Raw genomic sequence first — 14,643 nt, 5'->3', positions numbered from 1 at the left:
ATCAAACTGATTGCAGGAAACAACTACATGAAAAAAAAAAATCCTACACTTGTTAAAGGAATAAGATATAATACTGCCACCAATAAGGTAATACATTTGGCATGAAGTGAAAAATAATCAGATATGTGTAAAGTAATAAAATGCATAGCCAGAAAGGGAAAAAAATATATATACATTACATAGAAAGAAACCAGAAACAGCACAGATAATCAAATCAACAGATAAAACATTAAAACTATTATAAATATTCCTTCATATGTTCAGGAAGGAAAAGAAATGCATAAACATGAGAATAAGAGGTACAGAAAGTTAAAAAAAAGTCCATGCCAAACGTTTAAAAGTAAAAAACAATATTTGAAATAGAATGTAGAAAATTTACATTCAACACACAACACACAGAAACACACAAGGAAATATAAGTGAATTTGAAAGTCTAACAATAAAATATATCCAAAATGTAATAAACATAAAGAGAAAAATATTGGAAAACTGAACAGAGCTTCAGTGAGCCATATATGTTATCAATCAGCTTCATATATTTGAAATTAGAGGACCATAAGAGAGAAAAAAGACAAGTTTTGAAACAAAATAAGATATAAGGGATAGAAATATGAAAATATGTTAAAAACTATAAAGCCAGATATCCAAGACATTCAAAGAATTTCAAGCAAAGGAAATAAGAAGAAAACCACATCAGTATATATCATAATTAAATATGTGTAAATTCATGGGGAAAAAAAATCAACCTAAAAGAAATCAGAAAGATTTTGTATGAGAAAAAGAGGATGGTACTCCTAAAAGACTTCTCATTAGAACTATGTAAACCAAAAGGCAGTGGAGTGACATTTGAAAAATACTGATTTAAAATTATGCTAAATACCAAATATGCTTTTAAAAATTGAAATAGAAGTAAGGTTTAATCTCATACAAAAGCTTAGATAATTAATGAGAAGCATAAGAGCATTGTAACAAACGTTAATGAAATCCTTCAGGCAAAAAAAAAAAAATTGTAAAGATTAAAATTTTAATTTACACAGAGCAGTGAAGAGAATAAGAAAAAGTAAATAGTAATTATACAGGTAAATATAAAAAACATTTTTATGTCATTATATTAAAAAAACTCTTTAAAAGATAATTGATTCTTTAGAGAAAAAATAATAACAATATATTGTGCATTTTAGAAAACATGAGAATTAAAATGTGTAATGGTAATGATATAAATGCTATAAAAAGGAAATTGAAGAATATAAGAGTTTTCAATTATACATGAAATTTTGTAATATTGTTTGATTATAATAAGTCAAAACATATACCTTAAATATTAAAGAAAAACCATTTTAGAGAGAATTCATGAGTTATATCTAATAAAACATTTGTGTGGATGAAAGTTAAATTTAAATGTTACTCAGTTAATCTAAAATAAGCTATCAAGAAGAAAAAATAATTAATGATAGAAATAGAAAACAAATAACAAAAGGGTATATATAAACAAAATCATATTGCTAATAGCATGAAATGCAAAAAATTTATAATGGCATCTTGATATTTCAAATCCTCTATCTCATCATTTGGTAAAACAAGTAGACCCAAATCAATGTGGATATGGAAGGCTTACCCAACACTATCAACCGACATGATACAATTGATATTTATACAACTCTTCATGGAAGTACAGGAAAAGTATTCTTTTCCCATGCATATGCATAAACCATCTCACTCATGTAGATAATCTGAGCCATATTCTGGACCATAAACTAATCTTAATTTTTATAAAATATTTGAAATTGTACAAAATATACTGTTGACTCCCAACAAAAGCAAATTATAAATAAAAAACAGAAAAATATCCTCAATGTCCCCCAAATATTTGGAAAAAATACTTTTAAATCACTCATGGGTCAAAAGATAAATCAAAAAAGTAAAAAGAAAAATATAGTTTTGTTTAATAAAACTGAAAAAACAAAACATCAAAAAAATTTATTGGAGATAAGATGATGCTTTGAGTGATTTATAGCATTAGACTGTTATTAGAAAAATAGAAAGATTTCATATGAATTATTGTAACTTCCATCTTAGGGAGCTAAGAAAAAAAGACCAAAACCAACTCAAGTTAACCAAAATAAAGAAATAATAAACATAAAGCAAAAATTAATAAAATGGAACCCAGAAATAACAGAGAAAAAAATAACGAGAATAAAAGTGAATACAAAGAGAAATAAAAGTATAAATTTCAAGCCATAATTATCAGGGATAAAAAAAGGAAAGATACAAAAATTATCCACGTCTTGATTGTAAGAGATCACATTACCACAAATATGTTATAGATATAAAAGGAATATAATAAGCATCTTTTTTTCCAATAAATTCAACAGTTTAGATGAAATAGACAAATTGTACCAACAACACAGACAAAACTATATGATAGAAGCATGAACTACCTTGAGCAATTTCATATCTTTTAAAGAGATTAAAGTCATAGGTAAAAGCCAATGGAAATCCCAAGAGCAGATGTCTTTTCTAGGGAACTTAATATTTATAAAAATTTTTAAGCAACAAATCTACACTAGAAGAGAGTAAAAGAAAATCAGCCCAAATCATTCAAATGATCCATCATGACTCTGATACTCAAATCTGACAATGATATTAAAATAAAACAACAGATTAATATCCCACATGAAGATAGATTTTAAAATTTAATAAAATGTTAGCAAAGCAAATCCAGCAATATCTAAAACTGCTAACACAACATGACAGGAGAGTTTTATTCCCCAAACTTAAAACTGGTTTTACTTTTGAAAATATGTCAATGTAATTTGCTGTATCAAAAATTGTAAAAGAAAAGTTATGTGATCTCAACAGATGCAGACACAACATATGACTAAATTCAGCACACATTTAAGGTAATAATTCTCAGCAAACTAGGAATACAAGCAAGCAGCCTCAATATGATAAAGAACATCTACCAAAACTTACAGGTAAGTTTGTCCAGCATAACCATGCTTAGAAACAAACACATGTACTATCATTAAAGAGACAACTGTGAGGGTAGAATTGTGCCCAGATATTAACCAGAGGGGAAAGAGATGGGAGGATGACGAAGATGGTACAAGGGATCAAATATATACTGACAACAGGAGACTAGATTTGGGGTACTGAGCAAACATGCAATATATAGATAATAGAGAATTGTACACTTGAATCTTATATAATGTTATTAACCTATGTCACCCCAATAATTTTAATTAAAAAAAGAAATTGGACAACAGGCAGTACAGGTCTCTGATCCTCAGAGAAAGAATACAAGAGAAGGAAGACCTATGAGCTCCATGTTTGTTTGTTTGTTTGGTTTTTGTTGGTAAGGAAGAGATCACAGGAAAGACATGCCCATCCCATATGAAGAGACAGAGATTAGAGTTTGGTAAGGCCAATGCGGCTGGAATTCTTGGAGCATAGTGTGAGAGGTGAAAGAGCTATGTGGAAAAATTGCTCCATAAATTGGCATATGTGTGTGCTTAAGTGTCTGGCCTAATGGTAAAACTACACATTTGTAGGAAAGGATTCCACTGGGCTTGTCAAAGAGCAACTGCAGAGGAAAGAAATACTACTGGGGATCTGAGAGGTGAAAAATCCTGAGATGACTCATTTGAGTTGATTAGTCAGAGTAGAGTTCTCACTGAAAATGTGAGGCATTTGGTAGGGACCTCAAAGTACAGAGCTTTTCAACTGGGGCAATTTTACACCTTATGGACTGCCTAGAAAATATTTGTCACAACTTAGGGGAATACTACTGGCATCTCGTGGGTAGAGGACAGAGATGCTGCTGAATATTCTACAAAGCACAGACCAATCTCCTACCACAAAGGCTAAGTCATAAAGAGGGAAAATATATAATAACTAAATAAACCACCTTAAATACAGTCACAATTTAAAAATAAATATTTGAAACTGAGCAGTCACAAACACTTTTTTTTCCTAATGCTAGTTATATAATATGTTTAGTGAGAAAATGTTGGGTATTTGTGTGTATTTGTGTATGTGTTTGTGTGTGTGTGTGTGTGTGTGTGTGTGTTTACAATGGTCTTGTTAGTACAACTTGAAATTTCCCATGACTTAATTTTATCATCAACAATGTAACATTATCAGCTCTCATTTCATGTGCTTCAGAATTATCAGCCATAGTGCTGTGTTTAAAGCAGAGCATGTTTGTCAGAGATAGCTAGAATAGGAGGCCAATGTATCACTGTCAATAATACTGAATGTCTACACAAACCACAAAATTAAATACCTTGGAATAACATTACAAAGTGCTATGTTTGCATAGGCATCAATTTAACTTAGAAAAAGGAGTCCCAGAGGGGGTTCATTTGCATAACATTTACATTGCCACTCTTGTCAATTAGTGCAAACTTAAACCAACTCAGTAGATGCATATAGGTCTAGCTTAAAGGAAAATATGTAACTTTTCCAGCTTCCAAATCAAAAGGTACACCTACAGTACGGAGGAGAAAGGGAAAAGTAGAAAGGTCAAACAGAAACTTAATATTTTGGTGTCTTCAATATTTCAGAACACTAAAAATAGATATGTGTGTATGTATAAAGGTAAATAATTACATATATAGATATCGACAGATTGACAGAGATATAGATAAATATGTATATAGATTTTCTTTCAAACCTAAACCAAACCTGTTGGGAAGCACAGACATGTAGTTTTGATTACAAAAGTGCTTACTCAGATTTCTAAATATGGTGTAAGGGAAAATTTTGGCTAATATAAACTTAAATTTGAAGCAAAGCCCCATTCAAATTTTGAAAATGGATCATTAAAATTGGTTCACCAAAAATTGGTATGTAAATATTCAAATAAATGTGTTACAACACCCAAACTATTCTTTTTTCAATCAAATTACTTTTTATATTTTGCAGAGAGATTTCTTCTACATACACCACAAACTTATATAAAATTTGGTGTTCAATTTTGGAAACTTTATTTTTTTAATGTTTGGAACAGAAAAGCAAGATTTACCACTTGAAAATAAATTCTACAGTTCTTTTAAACATTCAAAGCACTTTACCTTCCTGATAGAAACAAAATCCAGATGCAGTATGCATATTGGACATGGATTTTGTTTCCCTACAACATCATAAGCTACCAACTGAATCTTGGCATTAACACTTTATATGTTCTTAGTATGCTTGTTTTTCCTATTAAGGCTTTAGAAGTTTGTATGTATTGAAATTGAATACGATGCTTATGAGCCCAGAGCATCTTTAGGTTATTGTTATCCAAGGTTAGAATTCCACAGGCATGACTATTGTCTTAATTAACATCAGTAGTGTCAAGCCAAGAATTTTCCTCTTCTTGCTCCCTCTGCCTATATATCATCCCTTTTTATTTATCCAGCTTCACTTTCTATGGATGTCTGCAGGGATAAGGGCCAAGTTTGCAGTGCCTGCCAAATTCTTCTCTTTGTCTTGACTAGAGAATGAATTGAACTGACTGCTATCTGAAAGTAAAATTAGAACTGGGAGGCATCACCAGATCCTGTGCTAGAATGTCAGCTGCTCAGAGGCAAAATCCATAACTTACATCTTTATGTAACTATAATATGACTACTTGGAACATACAAAATATTTAATACTTATAATAACAATATGTTAATACATGGATGACTAATCCTTGGAATAAACCTTGTCTACTCCATCTATTTGGGAAATAAAAGAAATAAAACCAAGGTATTTAAATAACTTCCCCAAACTTGTAGTTGTTTAGCGACAAAAAATTCACAATAAAAGCCAATTTTTTTAACAGACTTTTTCTTCATTTTGAAATTTACTTTTAAAAATATGCGATATAACAGATATACCAATGAAGGTGTACAATATTTCACAAATTAAAAATTCCAAATTTTTTAAATGTCTAAGATTATGAAATTGAAAAAGAGGTAAATATTTTTAAATCCTTTCCCACAAAGTACATTCAATATGTATTTTCCACAATTGTGTTCATGATTGAATCCCCCCCACACACACATTTTCACAAAACATACATATTTCTAAACAGGATTTTTAAACTTAGCCTGATTTTGAAATATAGAGAAATAGAATCATACTTAATAAATTTTGAGATGCATTTATATAAATCTATGGAATTCATCATTTGCATTGGTCTATACTATCCCATTATTTAAATCTATCCCATTTTATTTACCTATTCCATTGATAGATATTTTAGTTATTTCCACTTTTGAACTAATACAAACAATTGCTGCTAACATTTATGTACAGATTTCTGGGCACATGGTACAAGGATTTCTCAAGATATTTTGTTATAATTAGAATTACTAATTCATAGATTATACATATATTTAACTTATAGATAACGTCAAACTCTTTTCTACAGTAAGCATATAAATTTGCATACCTCTAGGCATTATATAAGAGTCCTCAATATTTTACATCCTTACAAACACTTAATACTAACAGAATTTATTTTCCTAGTTGGAGGGTTATGATCCAGTATCTCACACTTCTATTTGGATTTCTCTGATTATTACTGAGGTTAAACATCATTTTATTTATTTAACAGATATTAATATTTTCTGTGAAATATTTGTTAACTATTTTGCCAAGTTTTCTAGAGACAAATGTAGTTGCAAACTCGGATTCTGTAACTAAATTCCTGCATTCAAATTCTTTCTTTGCCACTTACTATCTGTTGGACTGTGGTACATTTAAAACATATCCCTGATTAATGTATCACCAACAACAGTCCCTAATGTACAACTATTCTGAGGATTAATTAATACATATAATCCACTTAGAAAACTATTTGCATACAGTATGCTTTGCACGTATTAATTATTATTTCTTCATATAAATCTCCCATTTTTTTGTTAATATACTTTTAAGCTAATTTATTTGGACTATACAAATTGTTTTTTCATTTTTTTTTATTTCATAGAATTCCTATTTTATTCTTTTTCAAATATGGCTGATCAGGTTTGATAATCTCTCACTTATTATTTCAATACTTTGTTACATTTCTTTAAGAATGTAATTTAAAAGTTTGTAGATTTTAAATTTAATTTGTTTGAGGCCTAATTATGCATTCTTGGGGTGTTTTTCCCACAGTGGTTATTTTCTTATATTTTTAGTGATTTTCAATGGTGAACACACTTTCCTTGGAAATTTGTGGAAAATATTTTGAGGCTTACATGTGAAACTAAATTATTTTCTCCAGAGACAATTTGCCTGATTTCTCCCCCGTGCTTAATTAGTTTTGAGGATCATAATAACTGGGGTCTACATTTTCAAATTTGAGGTTTGGGGATTTTGGCAAGGGGATATAAAAAGGTAGTGTGACTACAGATTGTGTTTAGAGTTTAGAAACAACTAAACTCTATTTGAGTCAGAGATGAGACTAAGTTGGATTCCCAAACTGTTACTCTGCTAGAAGTTTTCTGAGTTTTTCATATCCCCCACTGAGGTTTCCCCTTTGGGGTATCATACGTGAGGATGAGAGGATGAAGTATGTGGAAGAGGCTTGTGACTCTCTGCTGTCCTCTGGCCAGCTTCTAGACAATAATTACTTCTTCCAGTTTCTCACTTTCTTATTAGTATGGATTTTAGTTTTTTGTTCTGGATTCGAAGGAATTTCTTAAATTTCTACCTATGTCAACCATATCTTAACTATATATCTTATATTTTCTTTCAACATTATTAAGTGAGCTGTGACCGGAGAGGTTTCTCTAAATATTTACTCCTCTGTACAAGCATACTCTCTTTTTCTCCACAAGATAAATTTATATTTCTAAAACTATGTAGCTGGTGAATATCAATACCTACTTAATAAGTTTTTCCTCACAGTTTTATTAGAACAGTTCAAGCAAATGATTGACATCTGAATTGAATACAAGACAATAGAACCCATCAAAAACAGGCTTTAATTTAAGCTATCTAACAGATCAGGTAGTAAGAGAGCAAATAGAAGCTATTTAGAGGAAATGGTGGAAATAATTTTCCACATTTTTAAATAGAGAACAAAATTTTTGAGATTGGGGAGAATGATTGGGGGAAAAAAAAACATTTACAGTGAAACTTACTAAGCACAATGATTCTACAGAAATTTGTTTCTCCTAAGAAATAATCAATTAGAAAATTGAAGTCAACAAAGGTAAAAACATTAAGCCTGATATGTCTGGTTTTCCTTGAAATTACAATTGTGTTCAAAACAAAAGAAAAAGAAAAAGAAAAAAAGAAAGATCTAATATACAAGTATGCCATTACAGATATTTTAGCACATATATGGTGAACAGAAATTTAATAACTAAATTTCATGCAAGAATAATGTGAGTATAGGTATTTCTGATGTTCAATTTCCCTTTATATGTCCAATTAACCTTTATTTACTGAGAAACCATGGCATTCTAATTTGATTGGCAGTGCTAGAGATGGTGCCAGTAAGGGGAGTTCAGAAACTCTGCTGGAAAATCATGGTTTATTAATACATCATTAAGCACTTTAAATGGATTCCAATGGTGTATGTCTAAGGAAGGAAATAATTCAACATTTGTTAGTTACTGACAGAGTACAGAATTTAAATTTACATTATAAGACTTACATTAAAAATCTTAATGTGCCAGCAATTGAATTACACATCACACAATGAAAATGTATGTCATCTGCCTTTTTACCAGGGAGAACTATAAAGTTAATGATTATGTACTTTTATCCAGACAAAAGTATATTATCATACAGTAATTTGATCTAGAAAAGTATAAGTACAAATAAAATAAAACTAAATTTATTTGCAATTATGCTTGTGATAGGCATTTTGTTCACTTATGATTTAAAAATAAATGACAGCATGTACAGTTGAAGCATGCAATCTGAATTGTACTTTGCTTTCAATGAGAATGCAATCGGTGAGGATATCTATGGTTTTAAAATATCATTATATTTTTCTCTATGTTAACATTCTAAATAATTTCAAGGAAAAAACAATAATGTATAGTATAGAGACCATTCACATCTTTATTTTAATTTCTAATATCAATCTAATACATGGTTACATTTGTTAATTTCTATTTCATGTTCATGATTTAATCTATGGATAGTCTAAGAAAAATGATTTGTCAATGTTTCTAATTAATTCATACTTACACATAAAACATTAAAAAAGTTTTCTTGGAGATATTTGACATTTCCAAGTCTTATAGACTATTAAAATATTTTTCAGCAAAGTTGGATACTTGACTATAAACAGATATAGTTTACTAGCAAAATTTCTACAGTATTATAAATCCAGAAATGATACATTTGCACAATGCTTATCTAAATACTCTTCTTTTCAGTAAACTGAAACCTCAATTTTATCTTTGTATGTAGATATTTTGGACACATTTGACTGATGTACCAAGAAGAGCAACCACAATAATTAAGGTAAATTGTTTATGGTGACTAAGACACTTGATTGAAATAAATTTTTCTGAAATTTTATACCTTGATATTTAGAGCGACTAATCTTTGAGAAATTCCAAGTAATAAATTGGTAGCAGGAAATTTGGAATTGTATATAAGGAAATAGTGCAAATGGCTCCTCAAATTTATATCAACACCATTCCTTCATGCTTTAGCCACAACATAAACTCTGATATGTGCTAAAAATTGACACATTGTCACCTTTCATGGCTATATCCTATTCTTCACTCAAGTGAGAACTTGATCACTAAGAAGATAACCATTTTTGATGAAATTTTCAATATTTCTTGAAAAATGTGTACATGGAATGAGGTGGCTAGAGATAGATGGGAGGTATAGAAGACAATCTGATTTGTTTGTTTTTTTGTTTATAGACAGAGATAATGATGTGGTGCCTTAGTATCTGACACAGATGAGGGTAGAGGCATGGAACATATTTTGACATCTTTTGCAATGTTTCGAAAGACAGTTCTTAGTGGAGACAGAACATGGAAAACCATGTTCCAAAATGGAAATTTCTGTCTCTTCTGTTTGTCTTTTATGTAATGAGACTTGGCTTTGAATGATCAGATTTGTCAATATTATAAAATTTGCAAATGCCACATTATACATACAGTCATGTTTGGGGGCATACATTTAAGATATGTTAATTTACAATCATACTTCAATATGTAACTTATTTTAAAAATCTCATTTGTTCATTTTTCTCTTCATGAAAATAAAGAAGTATTCTCATGGTTATACAGCATGATTAATATATTGATAAAATTATGCAAAAGATTCTTTATGTCTTTATAACTTAAGATTGATATATAAATTATGCTGATTTCTTATCATTATAACTAAACTTCTTAGTGAAAGCTGCCAAATGGACCCATAAGTGTTCATTCAGGATATCTACATTTGTGCCATTTACATTATAAATACAATGCTCCAAAACATTTTCTATATTGAAAATAAATATCTGCACTAAATCTTCTATTATCATGTATCTTTAAAATAAATATATAAACAACAATTAGAAAGTGTGAATAAATTTGAATGGTTTAACAAATAAAAACATCAAAAACAATAACAAAGAAATCAGTAAATTAAGTTGATTTGTTAATTAGCTTTGAAACTACACTGCCTACCCATAAAATAATTTGTAATTTCCTTTCCACACAATATATACACTAGTAACAGTCAATAAATGGCTGGATTTTAGTGGACTCCAGTGATGTATAAGGAAAAATACCAATGAAACCCATTTTTGAAATTGTGAAGAATTATGCATCCATGTAAACTTTTTGTGACAATTGAAGTTTATGAAAAATATATATACATTTTGCTAAGAGGGAATGTATAGAAGAAAAATGACATCATTGAATTCAGAGTTTAGATAGGGGTAAGATAGGAAGTCAGAAAAAAAAAATGATCAAGGAGAAGGCAGCCATGATAAAAAAAAATAAGCTGTGTTTTTAAAATGAAAGTAAAAGAAAGTGAAACCAAAGGTAGATAGATATGATACTGAAAATAGAGTGTGATAAAGAAAATCAGAATCATACACTCACAGTCAATTTTACACCCTGCACTTTCGTTACAAGTTATAGGCAGGGGATTGGAAAACCAAAATAAAACCTGATGGAAATAGAGAAACTGACATAATGCTACGAAAAAATTATTTTCTACACTTTAATTTTATATGAGCACTAGTAACTGGTGATCTGTTTTAGATATTGTCTTTGGAATTTTTTTTAAATAAAAAATCAGCAATAAACCTAACCACTCTCTCTTCCTCCCCTTCTTTCAACGTGAAATGTTATATTTTTGAGTTGGCAGGAGGCAGAATTGAACCTGCTATCTCTTGCATTTTTTATCTCAAAATATTAACTCATAACTCTGGCAGTTCCTTTTGTTTCCTGTGTGTTTGGAATAGTATTAAGAGACAATAAAAAAAAAAAGAGCAGTAAATAAAAATATAGAAAACCCAAACCATTTTTTGTTTTACAATTTTTTTGAGACTCCATAATGGTGCCTAGTCTACCGTGTTTCCACTAAAATAAGACCTAGCCGGACAATCAACTCTAATGCACTTTTGGAGCAAAAATTAATGTAAGACCAGGTATTATATTATATTATATTATATTATATTATATTATATTATATTATATTATATTATATTGTATTATATTAAGACCTAGTCTTATAGAAAAATAAGATTGGATCTTATATTAATTTTTGCTCCAAAAGACATATTAGAGCTGATTGTCTGGCTAGGCCTTATTTGAGGGGAAACACCGTATGTTTCTAAGTGTAGACATTCAGTTGTAGACTATTAGTGACAAAAAACAATCCTATTTTGCTTCCTGGTAAAGCCAATAGGTGACCACCTGAAAATAGAACAACAAAGTAGATACAGCAAACACTATGTATCCCTGTATGTACCGTGTTCTGGTAACTTGGTGAGTAACATGCCGTGGAAATACTCAAAGAATGAATAAAACTGTTTAAGAAGGGAATGTTAATGTTAAACAACAACAAAAAATAACAATAACAAAACACGACCTAAGCAGTTTGAGAGAACCAATCCATTGTTTGTTTCAAAACAATAGAAAGGAAGGGAGGAAGGGAAGGAGGAAGGGAGGAAGGAAGGAAGGAAGGAAGGAAGGAAGGAAGGAAGGAAGGAAGGAAGGATGGAAGGAAGGAAGGAAGGAAAGAAGGAAGGAAGGAAGGAAGGAAGGAAGGAAACGAAACAAGGGAGAAAAAGAGGAAGGAAGAAAAGGAAGATAAATGTTTTCAAGGTAGGAAGTAGAGATTTATCTAACTGAAGTAGAACAGCTAGAATAAGGTAGGTAAGAGCCCTATTAAATTCAATGTTTTAATAGGAAAGCTAGACTTTGCCAGACAGAAGGAGACAATGTACAGTACTATCTAAAGAGAAATATAACATATGTTTCAAAGATCAAAGAGATCATTTAGATTACAGCCAAACATAAAAATTAAATTAAAAAATAATAATAATGGAAAGAAAATAAATGAAAAGAAGCAACTACATCTCAGGAAGTATGGAAAAGGAGATTTAAAAATAAGTATGCAGATGAGAAAAGCCTGTGAAAGAGCTAAGGCATTAATCATGGAGGATTATAATTACACCAATGCCAACAAGGCTGACAATAGATGGCACACTTGGAGAAAACAATGTATATTGTATAAATAGTATTTATAAAGAAAACATGTCTGTATGCATACTAGAATTAGATTTTTAAAACAACCTAGTAGAAATGATAAATGTGGTTGTTATAAATAGAACCAACAAGAAAAGAAAAAAAAAGGAAAAAAAGAAAAAGTAAAGGACAGTAATGCACAGTGATTAAATACCAAGACAGTTTTATGAAATAGCTCAACATAAGAGATTTCACCATTTAACAGATTTAGTAAGCACCTACTGTGGCTAAAGCACAGAATTTTAGAGATGGATACAGATGAATAACACAGAATATCCAACATCAAAAACTATAGTTTGAACTTATGAAGTATTTACTGATGTTTAGTGAGTGCTCCAACTCTTTAATTTACAATAGTTTATAACAAGTTGGATTGAAAATAACATATTCTTTTTAGTTGCGTGTTTTCTGATTTGGGTAACAGAACTCCACAAAGTTTACTTATAATATATATACCTTAAATATATATATATATATGTGTGTGTGTGTGTGTGTGTGTGTGTGTGTATACATAAAGCCATATATACATAAAGCCATATATATATATACACACATTTAAATACCTTAAATATATATACCATATATATATATACGTATATATATACATATATATATACATATATATAAGTGTGTGTGTGTGTGTGTGTATATATATATATATATATATATATATATATACATAAAGCAAACTTGATGTGGGAAACTGCAGGAAAAAAAAAAACATAAAAACAAGGCCACACAAAAATCAAATATATGGTGATGGAAGGAGAACTGATTCTGGGTGGTGAACACACAGTGGGATTTATAGATGATGTATTACAGAATTGTACACCTGAAATCTATGTAATTTTACTAACAAATGTCACCTCAATAAATTAAAAATAAAAAATCCTTCATCTGAAATTCCAGAACAAACACAAAGAAACAAAACCAAGCAAGCTCTCTCTCAACTTGGCTTTTTCTTTCTTTTTTTTTTTTCTTTTTGGAATATAAAATATCAGATTTTTTTTTTAATTTATTTATTGGGGTGACAGTTGTTAATTAAATTACATAATTTCAGGTGTACAATTCTGTTAAATATACTTTCTTAGCTCGTCTTTTTACCATTTGGTTGCACAAAGAAGCATTTTACCATAATGTGTGGTTTCTGGCCTCTAGTCAGCTGAGTGTGAATTCCTGATCCACACTTACTGTTGTCTTGGGACACAAGTTGAATTCTTATTCCACAATTACTGAGTCTTGGAGCAAGTTATTTATATTTCCTGTGTTTTAGGTTCTTCAATATTAAAATGGGGCTAATAATATCTGTCTCACAGACTGTCTTCATCATAGGTCTGAAAAGAGAAAATGTAATGTAAGCAATTTAGAATTGTATAATAGTACCTCTTTACCCACAGGTGTATGTTCCAAGATCCCCAGTAAATGCCTAAAACTATGGATAGTATGAAATCCTATACATAATATGTTTTTTTTTTCTTGTACACACATACCTATGATAAAGCTTAATTGATAAATTAGGCACAGTAAGAGATTAACAATAAAAACTAATAATGAAATAGAACAATTATAATAATATACCGTAAGTTAGGTAAATGTGATCTTTCAAAATACCTTATTATACTGTATTTATCCTTCTTCTTCTTGTGATAATGTGAGATGATACAGTGTGTAAGAGATGAGATGAAGTGAGGTAAATGACCTAGCCATTGTGATGTGGTGTTAGATTATTGACCTTTTGACAATATGTTGTTTTCAGTGTCTTTTGCCATAGAAGAAGCCCTTTCACTTCTGCCTAAAAAGGTTAGTCCTTCTTGGCCTAAAGAATCTGTAATGACCTTCTTAATTTGCAAGTCACTTCAGATTCTCCTTTGGACCCACCTTTACCATTTCTTTTTGTTTCAGGACCTGAAGTCCCAGCAAACTCAAAAGAGTAAAGTACAGGTGTTGTGACCAA

Source organism: Rhinolophus hipposideros, assembly GCF_964194185.1.
Source record: "Rhinolophus hipposideros genome assembly, chromosome: 8".
Lineage (NCBI taxonomy): Eukaryota > Metazoa > Chordata > Mammalia > Chiroptera > Rhinolophidae > Rhinolophus > Rhinolophus hipposideros.
Note: the sequence above shows the minus strand (reverse complement) of the source record.